The sequence below is a fragment of the Petromyzon marinus genome, chromosome 72 (genome assembly GCF_048934315.1).
Source record: "Petromyzon marinus isolate PM22_M1 ecotype Great Lakes invasive population chromosome 72, UKy_Petmar_22M1.pri1.0, whole genome shotgun sequence".
In the NCBI taxonomy this organism is placed as follows: Eukaryota; Metazoa; Chordata; class Hyperoartia; order Petromyzontiformes; family Petromyzontidae; genus Petromyzon; species Petromyzon marinus.
The window spans coordinates 8,239,150-8,257,818 of record NC_133738.1 but is presented as its reverse complement, the minus strand read 5'-3'; the positions used below and the strand labels follow the sequence as shown (position 1 = coordinate 8,257,818).

General features: G+C 47.4%; 1 protein-coding gene across 7 annotated transcripts in view; it reads left to right on the top strand.

Annotated features, from left to right (window-relative positions):
* The window catches only part of LOC116957341 (uncharacterized), a 76,596-nt gene that overhangs the window by 28,604 nt on the left and 29,323 nt on the right, over window positions 1–18,669 (top strand). The window contains exons 1-3 of one of the 7 annotated variants that reach the window (XM_076055794.1): window positions 7,819–7,939; window positions 15,488–15,577; window positions 16,922–17,043. The gene's annotated coding sequence lies outside the window, so the exon portion shown is untranslated. The other 6 variants (XM_076055796.1, XM_076055793.1, XM_076055792.1 and 3 more) reach the window with 6 other exon arrangements.

Below are 18,669 nucleotides of genomic sequence, written 5' to 3'. Positions count from 1 at the left end.
ACCCCCACCTCGGTGGCTGAGGTCAGGAGTTTCATTGGATTTGCGTCTTATTACCGGCGGTTCGTCGCGGATTTCGCGACCATTGCTAAGCCCTTACACGCTCTGACGGCGAAGGGAGTGAAATTTCACTGGGGCCAGGAGGAGGAGGTCGCTTTTTGTTCCCTTCGCGACGCTCTCGTGCGGGCCCCTCCATTGAGTTACCCCGATTTTTCGGAACCCTTCCTGCTCGATACAGACGCCAGCAATACGGGCATTGGGGGTGTGCTCTCACAGGTGATCTGTGGTGTGGAACGCGTCGTGGTTTATGGCAGTAGGGTTTTGTCTCTGGCGGAACAGAGATACTGCGTCACGCGTCGGGAACTCTTGGCTATTGTATTTTTTATGCAACAGTATCGCCCATACCTGTACGGTCGGCATTTCACTGTCCGTACGGACCATGCGGCATTTCAATATGCCTTGCGGGTGACGCAGCCTTCGGGGCAATTGTCCCGATGGCTCAAAATCCTTCAGGATTATGATTTCACGACCACATATCGGAAGGGTGCTCGGCACACTAATGCGGATGCGCTGTCTCGCCTGCCGCCCGCCTCAGATTGCGCTTGTCTCAGGGGATCGGGGCGTTGTAAGCCGCCAGAGGATAGCCCCCCCTTAGATATCCCGGTTCTCGCTGCTGCCACTGAGGACCCCTTGCCTGAGGGTCCTGTCGGGGAGGGAGGTGCGGACTCCTTGCTGGGGTTGTCCGTTGCGGAATGGGGGCGCCTCCAGATGGAGGACGCATCCCTCCTCGCGTTGCGTCGTCGCGCAGGGGGTTCCGTGCGGGGGGTCGCGGGGATTGATTTGTACGGGCTGCTCCAGGGGCTCCTAATGCATTGGAATGGGAGGGCCTGCCGTCACAGGCTTGTGGTGCCATCCGCTTTGCGGGGTAAGGCCGTTTGGGCCGCACACGAGCGGCTTTTGCACCTGGGGTCCCACAAGACCCTTGCCGTGCTCCAGCTGGATTTCTTCTGGCCGGGTATGGCAAGGGATGTGGATGACCTCCTGGGTGCATGCACTCAGTGCGCCCAACGAAAACCACCAGCAAAAGGCGCCTGCCCACCGCTACAATCTATCACGGTCTCTCGGGTTAACGAACTCGTCGCACTCGATATATTGGGGCCCTTCCCTGCGACCCTTAGGGGTAACAAGTACCTGCTGGTTGGCGTGGAATATTTCACCCGATGGCCTATGGCATGGCCTCTCGCTAACCAGTCAGCAGCAGCCATTGCCGAGGCCTTTGTCCATTGCTATGTCCTCGACAAGGGTGCTCCCGAACGGCTGCTGACTGACCAAGGGAAGAACTTCTCTGGCGTCCTTCTGCACGAGGTGTGTGCGCTTCTTGGTACGAAAAAGATTCGCACTTCCCCCTATCACCCACAAACCGATGGCATGGTGGAGCGGCTGCATAGGACGCTCACATCTATGTTGTGTCACCAGGTGTGTGACTCCCAGACCGATTGGGACCTTCACATTCCGGGGGTTTTGGCCGCCTATAGAATGGCTCCTCACGCGGCAACCGGCTTCTCGCCGTTCTTTTTCATGTACTGTCGCGACGTTGACCCACCAATTGCGACTCAGCTCCGCGTCTCGGAAACCAGCAGAAAATCGAAATTGGCCGACCATGTTAAATTTAATATCCTGAGGTTGACCGAGGCGCGGGAGGCAGCGGCCCAAAACTCTTCCTCTCGGCAGAAGGCCAACGAGAGGTTGCGATCGCGCCAATCACGCACACATGCGTGGAAGCCAGGCGATCAAGCCTGGCTGCACTGCCCTCAGGTGCCGTTGGCGACCTCGGCGAAATTGTTGCGGCCTTGGAGGGGCCCTGTGGTTATTGTGAAGGTTATGCGGCCGCAGTGCGTTCGTATCCAGTGGGGGAAACGCCGCTGGTACGTACACCCCTCGCGTCTGAAGCCGTTTGTGGCGCCGCGCGTCCCTCCACCACATTACACGGGCCGAGCATGTGATGTGTCCGCTGACTCCCGGACGGCGTCTTCGTCACCTGCCCTTGATGCTTCGCTAACTGTTCCACCTTCAGGCGCCTCAAGAATGACGGCTTCCAGTGCGCCTGCGCCACCCGGTGGGGACGGAGTTTGCCCTTCTGGGGTGACGGAAGATGGTGCACCTGCACAGCCGGTGCCCACTGCCGGGCTGACCGGACCCTCCCTCTACGATGGACCCGCAAAACGGACTCGCGCCAAAACGCGCCGCTTGTTGTAATAGTGGTTCTTGTTACTCTTGTTGTTCACTGTTAAGTTTTCTTGCTGCGTTGATGGGGGGGGGGGGGGGGGTACAATGTATATGTGTATATAGTGTAATTTTGTATAGGTGTGTTGGGTTATTTATTGGGGTGTTCGTTCTTATGAGGCACGCACGGGTGGGGGTTTGTTGTGTTTATTGTTCGAGTATTGTTGCAGCCGGGATGGCTGCGGGTTACACGGGAGGGGGTGATGTAGGGGTGCTATGGGGAATAAACACATGGCACGGGAAGGTGTGGTTCACCCACACCTTGGTGGCTACAACAACGTCCGCTAAGGCTCCAGTGGGTATAAAGTACGGGGAGCCAGGGAGCTCGGGGCAGAGTGTGGGGCCCGAGGCTGAAGCAACCAGTGAAGAAAGAAGGCCAGCTAAGTGAGACCATGGAACTCCTGTGACCGCTGCCCTTTTCAGGGCCGGCACAGCAAGCCAGTGGTGCGGCCCCAGAGCCCCAGAGTCAGAGTCCTTCTAAGGGCCGGTCTGGTCGGCGGGGTGCCGAGATCTGTGCCTAACCAGGGCCGGATCTGATAGCCTCCCTTAGAGCCCTACCAGGAGGAACTGGGAGCCTAGAGCTTAGGCTAGAGAGCCTGGGGTGTGTTCCTGAGTTATACGGGTGGAGGGGCCGCTACCCCTTCTAGTGTAACCCTTGTTAAGGTTTAAATAAATAGTGCTGCTTCTATTCTGCCGTCTCCGTGTCCTGGAACCCACTACATCTGTCCCACTCTGTATCTGTCTCTCTCTCTGTCTCACTCTGTATCTCTCTGTATCTGTCTCACTCTGTCTCTGTCCCACTCCGTATCTCTCTCGCTCTGTCTCACTCTGTCTCTGTCCCACTCTGTATCTCTCCCTGTCTCTCCTTGTCTTGTCTCTATCTCTCTGTCGCTCCTTATCTCTGTTCCACTGCTAGTTTGTTGTCTCTTTATGTCTTCTCTGCATCTCTCCCCGACCTGCTTCGTTCCAGTCCCAGCGACAACTCAACTCTGCTTCTCTCCCGCCCCCCCCCCCCCCCCTGAATATATCCCCGTTCCCATCAACTACCAATTAATTAAGCGGCATGCTCACGACGCTTCGTGCCCCTCGCACCTGTCGCTATCACCCCCCCATCTCCAGACACTTCGGCACCACTCTGCCCTTGACAACAACACCCGGCCAATCACAGCCATATATCGCATACCAACTTAATTGGACCGTTTCCCTTTTACCTTTCTCCGTTGCCGCACCTGCCCAGCCCGACATGACCCCATTGTCCATAACTCGCACGTCTTTACCTTCCACCCTGTATGCGCGTGTTAATCCACTACACTTGTATAACAACACCCCTATGTTTCCTAACTTTTGGGCCACCCTGTATAGCAATAACCCTATGTCTTTTGTGCCACCCTGTTTTGCAATGCTGCGTGTCCTGAATTTTGGACCATCCTGTATAACACAATAACCCTGTGTGTCTTCACCTTTGGGCCATCCTGTATACCAATAACCTTTGTCTCTTGATTTTTGGACCACCCAGTATAACCCTGTATGTCTTGACTTTTGGGTCACTCTGTATAATGGTTACATTTGTGTCCTGAATTTTGGGCCATCTTGTATAATCCTATATGTCTTGACTTTTGGGCCACCCCATACAACAATAACCCTGTGTTTGGACTTTCGGGCCACCGTAGAATTGCCCGTTCAGCACCGCTGATGGGAGTGGATGCACCCAGAGCTCATAGAGGCCACCTGGAGCACATTGAGGACTCAGGGGGAGGGTGTGTAGCCAGCGAACCGCACCCCATATACTCACAGGCTCCAGCTGCGTGGCCACGCATAGACAGTTGGCACAGTAGGGGGCACATGTGGTGCATTGGCCAGTCATCTCAGTCAGTCAACCCATGACACCTGGGTATGTCCCGTGGCCGCTTGCACGCGGGCATTTGATATTTCACGTGGCCTTAGCCTGGAACAATCGCCGTGGTGACGTCAGTGCCACTTAGTGACGAATTGCGATTGTTGGTGAAACTGATGATGGTTTAGATCAGGGGTCACCAAACTACGGCCCGCGGGTCGGATCCGGCCCGCGACGTCAGTCCATCAGGCCCGCCGACGGTACTTGAATTTGGTTGATAAAACGTATGGAACACGAGACGTTGTGATGCAATTTAAATATTATGTTTAGAATACCAGGAGATCTTCATGCGTGCGGAGACCTCCTGACTGCTATGTGCCTTAAATTTACTATTTTCAATTTTAAATTATTGTATCTAGATTTTCTTGTTTATTGTAATGTTTACTTATTTCGCGCCATCCCAAGTACTTCCCCGGCTCGTGGTAGCTCCGCCTACGCTCTGACGTTACCATGGTTTCCATGGCAACACACACAAACACGCATCTTTCCCGCCCCCAGATTTTCCGGCTGTCAACACAGGTCCGACGCTCCAGAAATATTTACTTCTTTTTGCCTGTCATCCATTTTATAGGTATGAAGCAAGGATTTCTTTGTTTGACAGTGATAGGTAAGTGAACTACAAGTGTGATTAGAGGTCATAAAGTAACAAACATAGAATAACAATGCCATAGAAGCCTCGTGTTATTAAGAAAATATTATCCCAGCTCAGAAAAATTCCCCGGTCAAGGTGTTCATCGAGCTGGTCTCTAGGCTGTTTATTTAGGCCCGCCCTATTTATATATTTTGTAAACCTTATTATGTGATATATTCTATTACCAAAGGTACCTATAAACTTTGTATGTACCTTTGGTGAGCCGTAGCTTCACCAGTGACCCCTGAATCCTCTGCTTTTCTTGTGTTTCAATAGGAAACAATTCAATGTCTTTTTCATTTTCAGATCCCGTTTTCTTCACCCGTCATTATGGTTACTAAGAAAAGAAAAGTGGATGCCGAGTGTCGCGTTTTCAATGAAGAATGGGGAGTAAAGTACTTCTTTGTGGAAACAAAGGACCAGAAAGCTAGTTGTGTAATATGCAGCGAAAGTGTTGCCATTTTTAAAGAGTACAATCTTCGGCGTCACTATGAAAAAAACATGTATCAACATATTCAAAGTTTTCTGGAAAGTTACGCTCTGAGAAATATAAGTCCATGAAACGTGGTTTAGAAACTCAAAGAAATCTCTTCACGAGAAAGTTTGCTGAAAATGAATCTGTCACTCGTACAAGTTACAAAATAGTGCATAAGATGGCAGAACGAGAAAAACCGTTTACTGATGGCAACTTCATCAAAGAGTGTATGATGGAAGCAGCAAATGACTTGTGTCCTGAGAATGCCGATTTGTTTGGAAGTATCAGCCTTTCGGCAAGTTCAGTTGCGCGGAGAACAGAAGAACTTCGAGAGCACATAGTGCTACAGATACGCGAGAAAGCTAGGAACTTGTTTTGGTATTCTCTGGTGCTGGATGAATCTACTGATCTCTCGAGTATGTCACAACTTCTCGTGTTCATTCGTGGTGTCAATTTGGACTTTCAGATAACGGAAGAGTTGGCATCCGTTTGCACCATTCATGGAACAACAACTGGAAAATACATTTTCATGGAAGTGCAAAAAACTTTGCAAGACTATAACCTTCAGTGGAATCAGCTTCGAGGTGTTACAGTTGATGGAGGAAAAAACATGGCTGGAGTGAGGAAGGGTCTGGTGGGGCAGATCAGGACTCAGTTGGAAGATTTGCAAATTCCGGGCACTCTGTTCATACATTGCATCATACATCAGCAAGCACTCTATGAGAAAGACTTAGATATTTCTTGTGTACTGAAACCAGTCGTTTCTGCTGTGAACTTCATTCGGGGACATGCACTCAATCACCGTCAGTTCCAGGCTTTTCTTTAAGAAATGGATTCTGATTTCTGTGACTTGCCTTATCACACAGCAGTGAGGTGGCTCATCTGCGGTAAAGTCCTGTGTCATTTTTACAAGCTCCGAAACGAAATAGATGTTTTTCTCACTGAAAAAGATAGAGCTGATCCACAGCTGTCAGATCCTACCTGGCTGTCAAAGTTGTCATTTTTGGTCGACATCACATCCCACATGAATGAACTGAACTTGAAACTTCAGGGAAAGGATAACCTCGTCTGTGATCTCTACAGAATCATCAAAGGATTTCGGAGAAAGCTGTCATTCTTTGAAGCACAACTGGAAGGAGAAAACTTCTCTCATTTTTACTGTTTCAAAGAGTTTTGCGCTACAATCACTGAAGATGTCAACCTCGATTTTCCGAAAAAGATTATTCGTGACTTGAAGAAGCATTTTTTGAAGAGATTTTCAGATCTTGACAGAATTGAGAGTGACATTCTTCTGTTCCAGAATCCGTTTGATTGTAACCTTGATGATGTGCCAGTTGAACTACAGTTGGCGCTCATTGATTTGCAAGCAAATGACTTGTTGAAAGAGAAGCACAGAGAAGGAAAACTTGTTGAATTTTACCGCTGCTTACCTGATGTTGAGCTTCCGAAACTGAAGAAATTTGCCGCTGGTATGGCATCAGTGTTTGGGACAACTTGTGTCTGTGAGCTAACATTTTCAAAAATGAAGTATGTGAAGTCAACACATCGAACGAGATTGACTGATGAACATTTGAAAGCAATTCTCTTGATTGGATGCAATTCCAAACCAAACATTGATGATATCTTGAAAGCCAAACGTCAGTTTCACAAATCTCACTAATCTTTTTTGCTGCTTAGTTTGTGAGATTCGGATATGTGCACACTAGGTCTGATGTAACTATCTTTTTGCTAACGTCGCCTTCTTTGATAACTTTTTAGTAAATAAATATGTTGGTTGTCTTTGTTTTTTGTGCATTGCACGCCACTCACCCATGATAAACATGGAATGCTAAACTTAGTTTTTCGTCTTTTTTCCACGAGCTTTCGTTCTGGCTTGCAAGTATTGAACAGAATGATTATGCGGCCTATGCTCGTCATTCTTTCAGTTATCCGGCCCACTGCGAAAAAAGTTTGGTGACCCCTGGTTTAAATGATGGTGATGTTGATGACGATGGCGCTGATGATGATCGTGTTGATGATTATTAAAGTGGTGTTGCTGATAATGGTGCTGATGATGATTGTGTTGATAATGATAATGCTGAAGCTGAAGGTGTTGCTTATGATGATGATGGTGCCGATGATGTTGATGCTTATGACGATAGTGGTGTCACACATAGTGTACACACACTCAATAATGTTCACGTTCTTGTTGTTGTAGCTGAGCTTACCCACCCAAGGGATAGATACCTGTGCAACAGAGGAAGAAATTTAAAAGGAATCTAAATCAACTTAAACTCTAATACCACTCCTCACCGTGCTCGCTCTCTCACTTTATCACTCCACGTGACGTCATCGCCGCGAGACGCCAACGGGTGTGTACCTCGCTAGTGACGTCATGTCACCAGTAAAATCATAATTTGGGCAAAACCACTCGCAATCACTCCATATGAGGGCCTGCTTCATAAATGTAATTTAGCCATTAAATCTGTCGCGAGTTCATTGTGTCAGATTCAGTAGCCACTCCCAATCACTCAATGTCAGGGACTGCCTTATTAACATAATTTATTCAGTGGGAGGTGGTAAACTCGCTAAGTGACGTCATGTTCTCTTCACCGCCGCGCGAATCCGCGTGACATCACGAGATCCCAGAAAACTGCTCGTCACTCAACTGAGAACCGAGGTGAGAAGTTCACAACCGGTGGTCGTGGTTTTTGGTGGTGGTTGGTTTTGTTCATTGAGGTGCAGCCTCGCTTCTTCTATTGTTCTCCTGGGGATCTCAATTGAGTGTAGCAGCGAGTATGCAATCGATGTCCAGGTTGGAACGTTACAAAGTGTGGCCTAGTTATGCTGGGCTTGCCTCCTGCCATCGCCTGATTGTATTTGCTTTAAGTTTGATTAATTTTATTTGTCCTCACCCTGCTGACAACTGTAAAACCATGTTTCTTTTTTTTCATATTTCTCATATTTTGAGCTATATATCTCTTTCAGAAGCGACCTGCCCACAACGAAGTGGCTTGTAATCGTGTGGAAATTTACAGCAGCCAAATGCTCTAAACTCAAGTTTCTAAATTTGGAGGGGAAAAGCGGCGTGAGACGCGCAAACTCCAAATAAACACGCGTCAGCGTCAGGATCCAACCCACGACCTCTATACCGAGCGATGTGAAAATCTCGCCAGCGTGGTGCACACTCGAGTGCTTTATCACACTGAGTCTCTTTGCTTCAGTTCAGGAGCGTCCTGCCGAGTTGGTTTGGCAGTCGGGGGGAGGGGCGATGCTTATTCGCGTATTCCCGATTGAGTAAACTGGGGGCATTTGTTCAGCATTGCAATATTTGGACGATACCAGTCCAGAAGTTTATTTCAGAGTCGGGATACGTTTATTTCCCGAGTGAAGTCCATTGAACTAAGAAGCTTATTTTCAAAGGCGACTCAGCCGGCAGACATCAAAGCATTTAATAAGTAAGCTCACTCACTGGCCCACTCACTCATCCATCCACTCTCCCACTCGCCCACACAAGCACACTCACCTACTCACACACTCTCTCACTTGCTCGCTCACCCACGCTCACTCGCCCGCTCACCCACACTCACTGGCCCGCCCACTCACAATCAGAAGTTAATTTCACGAGTAACACCCATTGAGCTCAAACTTGAGTGATTTTAATAATAGAGTCAGTTTAAAAGAGGTTATAGATGGCAGAATTGAGATGCCAAAAGATGTTAAGTCGTTCCAAACCTTTGGGCAGTGAAATCTGGGAAACTGTTAACAATCAGTCATACAGGAACCGCTAGACTCGCACAGAGACCCAAACAATCGCACAGAGACCCAAAGATCCACACGGAGACCCCCAGACTCGCACAGATACCGACAGACTCACATAGACAATCAGATGGACATCGCGGATTTTTCGGATTGTCCAATGGTTTAATAGCAAGTCAAATAAAGAGCAAATCTACGGAAATAATAGCCTTGTAAATAAAACATATCATGTGGTTAATACAGACTTGACGTTTCTGGTAAAATACCACAAGCATGTGTGGTTAATGCAGACGTAATTCTGCCTTGCAATAGGGATCTGTTTGCAAATTAGACTATGTACATTCTTTGGGTCTTACGGTAAAGTCACGTAGATAGGTTCGAAGGAAATTAAAAAAAACTATGACGGCAACACAAGCCATCGAAACGTCGCTTTTTCTTATTTTCTTTGAACCTATATACGTGACTTTGCCGAAAGACCCAAAGAATATAAATTTCTGCAGTCACGAAAACTTTAAGTCAAGATTTGGACTATGTACTTTATTCATTTTTATTTATTTTTCGTGAATTTATTCCCTTTAATCTATTTTGCACTCCTGTCGTTTTTTGTATGTTAGTTGAACTTCTTTCACACCGTGCATAGCCAACCATGTTTGTTTTTGTAACTTTCTGACCCGCCCCGACCGGACACCTGTAACATTCCTCCAGAAGACAGATTCTGATTTTAAAGATTCTGATCTTAACACCTGTATTATTTCCAAAAAGGTTAAAGCCTTTTCTTCTTTCATCAAAATAGTTGTATCATACATTTAAACCAGGGGTGTCCAAACTACGGCCCGCGGACCAACTGCGGCCCTCCATCCATTTTTAATTGGCCCGTATCAAAGTCTTAAAATATAATGGACTATGGCCCACTGTATTGCACTTCTTAGTTAAAAAACTGGGTGGCGCTATTGTCTTGAGCAAGGCAGCGTTTCCACAAAGCAAGCAATCGAAGAAAAAATTTGCTCGGTCACCAGAAATGCTGGAACCGAAGAGACGCAAGATTGCAAGCAAGTGCAGAAAATTTCAGACTCGGAAAAATGAATATTTTTTCATAGAAACCAAGGGGAAGTGTGTTTGTTTGATTTGTAATGAGAGTGTTGCCGTGATGAAAGTACAATGTACGACGGCATTATGAAACGAAACATCAGTCCTTCACGTCCTACACTGACGCCGAGCGGAAAGAGAAGGTAAAGCAAATGGCAGCTAGCCTGCTAACAGCAAGTGTCAGATAAAGCTTGTGCTTTCGATTTTTACTCGATTGCATGTGATGAGAGCACAGATGCCACGGACACTGAACAGCTGTTAATTTTTTTGCGGGGAGTTGATGATAATTTTTGCATTACGGAGGAACTGCTCGATCTTCAGAGTCTAAAGGGGACAACAACTGGGAAGAACATGTTTGAAGCTGTGTCAGATGCAATTGACCAGGCTGGACTTAAATGGGACAAGCTGTGTGGAATTACAACGGATGGGGCTCCAGCAATGACAGGCGAGCGCAAAGGAATGGCCTCTATGGTGAGTGCCAAGGTGCGGGAGAGCGGAGGTGAGGCTGTCAAAATGCACTATCATCCACCAAGAAGCCCTCTGTGCCAAGATAATCCAACTTGGCGATGTGATGAACACAGCTGTGAAAACTGTCAACAATTCGGGCACGAGGGCTTTACCACAGAATTTCAAGCGTTCCTCTCTGATGTTGATGCCGAATACGGGGACCTACTCTACCATTCTGAAGTGCGCTGGCTCAGTCGCTGCTCCGTGCTGCAGCGATTTTATTCCCTGAGATCAAATATCGACAAGTTTTTGAAAGAAAAGGGCAGACCTCTCCATGAGATCAGTGACCCTTTATGATTGGCAGACCTGGCTTTTTTAGTTGATCTCACTGATCATCTCAACGCCCTGAACAAGAGACTACAAGGCAAAGAGCAGCTGGTACCACAGCTGTATACGCACATGAAAGCATTCCGTGCGAAGCTCCGTCTCTTCGAGTCACAACTGCGCAACTTCAATGTAGCGCACTTCCCCACGCTGACCGAAATCAAATGCACATTTCCAAATGCCAAGCTCTCTGCAAAAATGGGAGAATGTGTCTGTGATCACATCTTTCATGACAGAATTCAGTCAGCGCTTCCAAGATTTTTCTGTCATTGAGAAGGAAATCACACTGTTTGCGGGTCCGTTTTCAATGGATGCAGAAGAAGTGGAGGAGAGTCTGCAATTAGAACTGATCGAAATTCAGTGTGATGAATCTCTGAAGAATCAGCATCAGCTTCTCTCCCTACCTGACTTCTACCAGAGCTTGGAAAAGGCCAAGTTTCCTCTGATGAGACGCCACGCAAAACTAATAATGAGTCTGTTCGGCTCAACATACATCTGTGAGCAGACATTCTCTCTTAACGCTGAACAAAAGCAGACTGAGAACCAGAACGACCGACAGCCATCACCGTGACTTCCTTCGCATCTCAACCACCAAACTTACTCCTGACCTGCCAGCTATCCTTCAGACCAAAGCGCAGCATCACTGCTCCCACTGAGCGCAATATTCTTCCCATTACAGGTGAGTTAAAAATATACACACAGTTTTCATTTGTTAATAAGCCCAATTACTTAATTAATTCAGTCAATTAAAGTTGATGACATTTTTTTAACAAACGTTAGTTGATGTGTTAACAAGCCCAATAATTTATTTGTGTAATAAGCTTGAAATATCCACATCCCCTATTTCTCTTCTTGTCTCTCCCTTCATACAGGACAATGAAGGGGGATCAGCACCCTAAGAACCAATCTGAGGCTGTCACTGAGAGAATGACCTGCCAACCTTTTTGTAAAAAAAAATGAAAATGTACTCATGGAGTGCTATGATGGAGCCTTTTTTTTCTTCAAATATGTTCAATTATCAAACGTAATTTAACTGCATTTGATTGATTTTGCCAATATTAGTGCATGAGAAGTGAGGCAGTATACCTCACGTCTAGTGAGTGGCCCAGTCCTTCGTATATTTTTCTGTATGTGACCCTCGGGAAAAAAGTTAGGACGCCCCTGATTTAAACCATGACACCAGTACACAATGGCCTACTCAGGAAAATAACGCTAGAAAAAAATACTTGAACATCTATATGGAAGCATATGGTGCATGTTGGTGTGTATATTATGCCTGCAGTATTCATAATACAATTATAATTCACATTTGTAAATTACTGCATTTCAATCTTGATTTGAAGCTTCATGACTGCAGGAATTACTCTTTGGTTCTTTTGGTAAAGTCACGTAGAAAGAAAAAATTAATAGATTTCGACGTTTCGATTGCAACACAAGCAACCATCATCAGGTGAGAACTGTATATAAATGCAAGCTTGGAGAGAGACACATACACAAAGAGAGACAAACACAGACACGGAGAGAGAGACAAACAGAGAGAGACACAGACACGGAGAGAGACACACACAGAGAGAGACAGAGAGAGACAAACACAGAGAGAGACACACATAGAGGAGAGACACAGAGAGGCACACACGCAGAGAGAGACACACAGAGAAACAACGCCTCTGTGACAAGGTATTATATTGATCCCAGAGGGGGAGGGAGCAAGGAGGGGGGGGGGCTGCAGTAACAGGAGAAGTCTGCGGCATGGAGGAGAGAGAGGGGGGATTGGGGCAGATAAATTAGCATGTCAATGAGAGAAGGAGGGGATGGGATCTGCAGCAGGGGGCATGTAGAGCCAAGGGGGAACTTGATCTGCGGCAGGGGGACAGAAATTAGAAGTTTGAGAAATCAAACCTAACAAACTTAGAAATGTAATGCAATGCAACACAGAGAGTCGGCTAACAACAGTTAACACTTTACCCAGTTGATGACATTCTTCCATAGATTGCTAAATTTGAAGTTAAGTATGAGTTGTGTGGAAATCCTCCCCGTAGAGGTGGTTCAATCTTGATTTGAAGCTTTCGTGACTGCAGTAATTACTCTTTGGTTCTTTCGGTAAAGTCAAATAGAAAGAAAAAATAAAATAAATAATAGATTACGACGTTTCGATTGCAACACAACTGTCATCAGGTGATAACTGTATGTAAATGCAAGCTCGGAGAGAGACACATACACAGAGAGAGACACATACAGAGAGAGAGAGACAAACACAGACATGGAGAGAGACATACACAAAGAGAGAGACACATAGAGAGACTCACGCAGAGAGAGACAGAGAAAACAACGCCTCTGTAACGAGGTATTATATAGATCCCTTGTATGAAAAGTATGAAATATACACATCTTCCAGGGTAAACAGCCAGAACTCGAGGGTGGATGAAGCTTAATTTACCCACTAACTCAATCACTCACTCACTGGATGACCTACTCACCCGCTCGCTCAGGTAAAAGAGTGGTCAACACATCTACGCCTTTATATAAGGAACGAAACAGTAAGACTTCTCCACAAATCTGGCTGTCGCCTGATGAAGCTAGTTATAATTACCGTATTTTCCCGCATATAACCCGCAGGGTATACCACTTTTTACAAACAAAACAAGACCCTGCGGGGTATATGGAGGTGCGGGCTATCCCGAAAATATTTTACACGTGTGACATGTCATAACTCGTTAAATGTTTTCATGGTAGGACTATCCACTATGCAACACTTACCTTTGATTAACGCACTGCTGAATAGACCACTCACTAAAATTGCACATGTTATCATGTTTTAAATGAATTGTTTGTACAATTGAACGACAATGTTTGAAGTGGCTCACTGTTTACCAGCGACGGGAGAGCTGGGCAGAGAGGTGGGGGGTTGGGGGGGTGGGGCAGCTGGGGGGAGAGAGAGGTGGGGGGGGGGGCAAGGAAATGGAGTTACCGTAATGCTGCTATTAATTGCGCCGTGCGCAATCTACCAGTGCTAAAACTGTACTTATCTACCAGTTATGTTTTACTTATTTATTGGATATTTACTTTTGTTACTTGTTTACTGTTTTAAGTTCACTCGTTTCCGGTTAGTTTGTTTTCTTTGTGCACTTTATGATTTTAACGTCAACAATTGATAGTGGAATGTATTACAAATGTAAACTTCGTATTCATATGATGGAATTAAGCTGCGGTAACGACGTTAAAGATATGAATGCATGCGGGGTATATGGAGGTGCGGGCTATCTGAAATCTGTTTTACACAAAACGCTATTTTTGCCGGGTATATGCGTCTGCGGGTTATATGCATATGCGGGCTATATGCGGGAAAATACGGTACCTGCGAAACGTCATACTCAGTTTTTAAATGTTGTGGCTTGGCTCTCCAACACACCGGTGTGCTGTAGTAGTGACGAATTGTTCTGTTTACGTGATAACCCTTACTAGTTGGCTGTGTCGGGTGGTGGCGGGTTTTAACGACACATATTTACGCGATCTAGCCCAAAAACCTCTATTATGAATGAATTTTCAGCTTGCCAGACCTGCAGAGAAGAAGCTTGCAAATCCCCATTGTGGTTTCAGGCCGGGACAGTCCTCCGCAAATGTCATACAGTGGACCCTTGAATATCACGGGTTTATTTTTTGCGGATTCGACCTATCACGGGCAACCTCTTTGCATACCAATTTACACTTTCGTGGGTATGCAGTTCTGGGAAAGAGGGCGGGGTGGGTGAGGAACGCGAGGAAATCGGTGGCACCTCAACCTTTGCCGTGCAAGCCTTTAGCCTTAACAGACTGCAAGGACAAGTACTGTTCGCAAGTAGAACCTGTGAAGGTCGGCACGGCACACAAAGGGGTAGGTTTATCAGCACCATTCCTGGCCGCTTTTATCTCCCCAGCGGCGATATTTACACAACACACAGGTACTTATTTGAGGCTGAGTCGACCTGGGAAGGCCCAGGGCGAATTCAGATAATCGTCATAGTTTTGGGCATGAGCGGAAATTGAACTCGGGTTGCTGGGTTCATAGCGCAGCACGCTAACTGAAGCACTACCACTCTCCACTCACGCACAGACATCGTCATCATTGTATGTAGAGTATTCAGTATTTATAATCCTATTTAATGTCTTGGAATGTTTTTTCTATAGTGTTTCTACTTGTTCATTTCAATTGTTTTGTTTTTAGTTTAGTTAGCATGCAGGACAGTACTTATTTCAATTGTGATGCGTATTTTTGTTTGCCATTTACCTAACCCCATTGTTTAGGTAAGGCTTAAGTATTGAATATTGCCATTTTGGCTTTCTCGGCACATTCCAAGAACATAACCCCCGCGATATTCAAAGGTCTCCTGTATTTTCTGTTCATATGCTACAGCACAGATGTATCGATTTTTTTTATCAGAAACTAGATCTCTGCTTTCTTGATGTAATCAAGGCCTAAGTACCATTAAGAGGCTTCGGCTTTTGGTTGTTCCTTGTTTTCGATATTCCTGCCCCTCTGCTCACATTCGTTAAGCATTTTTATGATTTTGGGCAGGCCCGGCAAATGCTGCGTGACAAGGATTCGGAGCCGTTTCCTGTTCAAGTTGGCGTGTGACAGGAATTCCCTCTGGCCACATACATTACAGTAAGTCCCCGGGTAGCGGAAGACCCGACTTACGGAAATCCAACCTTACGGAAATGTTCCCATAAACCATGTAAAAAAAATCAACATGCGGAAATGTTTGCCTTAGTTACTTAAGCGCAAGTAGTCCAGCGCAGTGAGGTTGTGGATGAACACCGCGAAGCGAAGCATGAGACAGGCAGCATCTTCCCCAAGGCGGTGGTCTATAGCTGCTCTGCACTCTCAGTCATGACACATTGGCATAACATTGAAGTCATGGTCCTAAGCAATCTTTCTACCAGGGCGACGTGCGGACTTTCAGGGTACCCAATTGGCCACAAGCATCCTTCAGCAATTTGGAGGATACATTTTTGCCCTGGTCCATTAAGAGATGTTCAGGAGCGCCCTTATCCAGCACATAACCCTGAAGGAATGCATCCGTGATGACATGTGCTGATTGGTTCTGTAGCGGTCAGGCCATTGGCCAACACGTCAAATATTCTACACCAACCAATAAATATGTTCCCCCACGGAGTGGTGAGAAATGGACTGAGGATATCGAGTGCGACGAGTTTGTTTACCCGTGAAACGGAAATGGACTTCAGGGGCGGGCGATCCGCCCTCGAGGCAGATTTCTGGCGAGCACATTCGGTGCAACCCTGCAAAACGTTATGCACATCATCGGCCATGCCTGGCCAAAAAAAATGAAACTTTAGGGTAGCCAATGTATTTCGGATCCCCCAAGGTGCATTAACCGCTCATGCTGCAGCCGTATAACCTTCCACGGCAGAACAAGTGGCACCACTAGTGCATAGCGCTGGAGGTCAGCGTCCCATTTCATGAGCACGCCTTCGTCACGAATAACCGGCGAAACGCCTCGTCCGGCACCCCGACCCTCTACCTTACCGATGCGGCTTCGCAGTCTGAGTAGGGAGGCGTCCTCCATCTGGAGTTTCCCCCACTCATCATGTGTGAGACCGAGCGTCCGATCCCGCATCTGGACTGTGTTAGCCGGCAGAAGATCTGCAGATGCCACCACAGCCTGAGTCAAATCTTCATTAAGAATCTTACAGCATCCGGAACCCGTGAGGCATGCACATGAGGCGCGAGGAGGCAACCTCGAAAGAGCGTCCGCATTATTATGGCGAACCCCTTTCCTGTACAACACCGTAAAGGTATAGTCCTGCAGGACCTCCAACCACCTCGAGAGTTGCCCGGACGGTTGTTCAACCCGTAGTGCATACTGAAGGGTTGCGTGATCCGACCGCACCTGAAACGCCCTCCCATAGAGGTATGGCCAATATACCTGGACAAAATGTACGATGGCCAGCAATTCCCGGCGCGTCACACAATATTGTTGTTCCGCAGGGGATAACACACGACTCCCATACGCCACAACCCTCTCGACTTCGTCAACGACCTGGGACAGCACAGTGCCAATCCCGGTGTCGCTGGCGTCCGTGTCGAGGAAAAGGGTCGTGAGAAATCGGGTTAGTGGAGAGGGGGTGCTTTGACCAGTCCCTCCCGTTGCGCGACAAATGCCGCCTCCTCTTCCACGCCCCAACATAATTTTTGGCCCTTAGCAGTGAGGACGTGCAGCGGTTTAGCTATAGTGGCAAAGACGGGCACAAATCGGCGGTAATAGGAGGCGAACCCCACAAAACTGCGTACCTCACCCACCGTCTTGGGGGTCGGCCACATACGCACGCATGCCGTTTTGTTGGGGTCCGTCGCTATTCCGGATTCGCTGACCACGTGGCCCAGATATCGCACTGACTTTTGCAGGAAATGGCATTTCTGCGGCTTGAACTTCAAATCGGCCGCCCGCATCTTAAGAAAAAACGCTCATAACCACTGCAGGTGCTCCTCGAACGTCCGCGCAAAAACAATAACATCATCAAGGTAGATGAGGCATGGATCCCACTGGAGCTCTGCCAAAACAAATTCCATCAGCCGTTGGAACGTGGCCAGACTGGAATATAGCCCCATGGGAAGACGGTTGAACTCAAACAAGCCCTGGGGGGTACGAAATGCAGTTTTTGGCTTGGAACTATCATCTAAGGGCAACTGCCAAAAGTCCCTGACAAGGCATCCAGAGAATCATCCATCCGCAGTAACGGGTATGCATTGGCAACAGAGACCTTGTTCAACTTCCCAAAATCCATGCAGAACCTCAAGGTGCCATTCTGCTTTTTGACGAGGACAATAGGGACCCCCCATGGACTAGTATAAGGGGCAATAATATCTGCAGCTAGCATTTCCTCGACCGCGTTGTGAACATGCTCCTTCTCTTTCCGACTTAACCTATAGGGGTTCTGGCGAATGGGGACCGCAATTCCCATGTCGATGTGGTGGTGGACCAATGACGTATGGCCAATGTCGTATTTGTGTTTGCTAAACACATCCAAAAACTCCAGAAGAAGCACACGCAACGCGGACCTCTGAGAAGTCAGGGCTTTAAGCAACAGAGCGCGTCCAGCCATGCCACGTCATTATCATCCCCTTTCTCTGCAGCCGCGATAACCCACGGGGGCTCCGCCCCTCCGACATCACTCACTGTGGGCGATGCATGAGCCAGTACTGTGCCCGCCTGTATTACAGTGGGCTCCAGGCCAGCATTAAGAATCTGAATGAATGGCTGCTGATCATTACTGACAATAGTTTGGGCTCCTACCAACGCAAATCCCCGGCGCACTTTATTTGATGGAGTCAGTAGAACACCTCCCTTGGCGGCCTCCCTATCGAGTTCCCACTTGAGATGCAAGGGCACGAGCATTTGTGCCCCAGGGGGAATTTGAACCATATCACGCACGAGCGCAGGAATCACCGCATTTACTCTACCCAGTCGAGTGGGGGAGGGCAAAAAGGCCATCCTACGGCCGGAATGAAATTCCAGGCACCCCTGGTCCACGAGGATTTTTAGGGGCATTTTGCCAAGTTAATCCATACCGAGCAAGCAGGAAACGGCTAACGATTTTGAAACCAACACAAGCCTGGTTAATTGAATGTCACCAATGGCAACGGTAGCCAACACTTGGCCCACAATGCCCAAGGAACAGCCATTCGCAGCAACACAGGGGACATCAACTGGACGGAGGGTAGCCGACTTAGGGGGC